This window comes from Galleria mellonella, unplaced genomic scaffold (assembly GCF_026898425.1).
Source record: "Galleria mellonella isolate WM207_F2 unplaced genomic scaffold, CSIRO_AGI_GalMel_v1 utg65, whole genome shotgun sequence".
Lineage (NCBI taxonomy): Eukaryota > Metazoa > Arthropoda > Insecta > Lepidoptera > Pyralidae > Galleria > Galleria mellonella.
Genome location: NW_026442138.1, coordinates 2,056,478 through 2,058,753, shown reverse-complemented (window position 1 = coordinate 2,058,753; position 2,276 = coordinate 2,056,478).

Genomic DNA, 2,276 nt, shown 5'->3' with positions numbered 1-2,276 from the left:
TAATAAATTCGTTTTTTATAAATTATTTGTTTGTTATTTTTTTCTTCTCACAATAATTTTCGTGCTCGAATATATGGAATATTCCAGCATATATATATATATATATATATATTAATTGGAATATTCAAACTTCCTACATAAGTGACAAATGAATCTATCGGGGGAAAAGGGATTGTTAGAAATGGAGTTTGACAGCCCCATTGCTAGCAATGTGCCCTATTAGGTCGACCTCCACGTGGAAACCATCGTGAACAATTCTTGTTGAATTTATCACGATGGGCTAACTGACCTACTTCATCCTCACCTATGATCCTTCACTGGTGCCCCGCCGGTGTATACCGATAGTGCGGGTGGGGCTACCGTTCCATTATCATCTTTAAAACAATGAATCTATCTCGAACAGGAAATGACGTAGTGTCTTGTTCTTTAACATATAGATGTATATGTTAAAGAAAACGTATCTGCAGATGTATCATTATTTGTCCACTGCTGTATCGTCATGCGGAACGGTCATGCGCCACCTGGACGCAGGTGGCAGGTGACTCCATGCAAAGGGAGATTATTGTATTTGTTTTTATTATATCTTTTATTTGTTTAAAAATCTAACCGAACCGATTTTTATGAAATTCCTATAGCACCAATTTGTAAGTCTCAAATCGTAAATCTTTTTGCAACTGACAGTTATGTAGTACAACAAAAATACAACCGATTTGAAAATATCCATCCTTTTTGAAGTCGATTGAAAATAGTACTGAATAGTAGGGACGATTGTTAGTACACATATACATTTAAATCACGCCTATCTCATGTTTGGGTAGGCAAATCAATAGAATACTTAATATTTTAATTCAACAATATAATGACTGGGACTGACGTGCCTAAAAGGACAAAAGTCTCTAAATTAAATAAAAGAAAATATAATGACATAGACAAAACCCGTGGTGCTGGAGAAGGATGGAGAAAATTAGCTGGAGGGATCGAATTAGCAATGAGGAGGTCCTGCTTAGGGTTAAGGAAAAACGACAAATTATTAAAACTATTGAGGACAGAAGGGAAAAAATGTTAGGACACTTGATACGACACGACGAACTTATGAACATTATAATAGAAGGTAAGATAGAAGGAAGGAGGGGAAGAGAGAGACCGAGACATAGTTACATCAGGCAGTTCAAGGAAGGAGTTGGTGTCGTGTCGTATCAAGAGGTGAAGAGACTCGCTGAAAATCATAGTGAGTGGCAAGAGCTCCACCGACAAGAGCGCAGCTCTTAAATGGATAGATAGATAGACAAAACCCAACTCTCAAATAAGTTTTTACAGTTTATTGGTGCCATATTTCTTTTATTCTGTTGCGGTGGGCCCTATAATGTATATCACAATAAAGGCAAATTTACCAAACCTAATAGCAATTTTTTTAAAAGGTCAAAAGAAAATGGTATTCCCATCTGCGTTATCTACCAAAGGTGAATAAAAGAATGAATTCAATCAATAACTATGATGACAATAATGAATTCAAGAAAAAAACTATGATGGCTTCCAGAGGAAACCTCATGGAGATGACCAAGTATACCCTGTATTGCTAACAATGGGGTTGTTAAACTCCATTATTAACACTCCATTTTCTTCAAATCCCACAAATCCCATTGATTGTACGTTGCGCTAAAGATCTGGACAATGTCCAGATATTTTAGCAAGTGGACATCCCTAATGTTGACCAAAAGGGGAAGGAATTGTTAATACTGCGAACTACCAGTCCCATCGCTAGCAATATACCTTGTCAGGTCGATCTCCACGTGGTTCCCCCTGGAAACCATCGTGCTGAATTCCAGGTGCATTCTCACAATGGGCTAACTAACCTGCCTTTTCATTATCACCTATCATCCCTCACTGGTGTCCCGTCAGCGTATATCATTAGAGCAGGTGGGGTTACCATTTCATTATCATCAATTAAAAAAAGCCATATCCTGACTATAATTTTTTTTAATGATTCTACAGGTATTATTTTTATATAATGTGTTTTTCTGAAAAAATGTTTTATTAACATCTGACCATTATTATTGACAATGTTGCTCTGGTTTTCAATAGTATTTGTTTGTTTAATTTTGTTTATATTTGTTTAATTTTAGTATTGTCTAATTTTGTGTTTCGTTGACTTGTATTATATTTTGTGCAAATTCTAGTGGCTACCAATTTACTATTTAAGTATATAATTATGTATTATTTTAGCTGTTTGTTTGCCTTAAATAAATAAATAAATAAACATTGTCCACTATTCATCA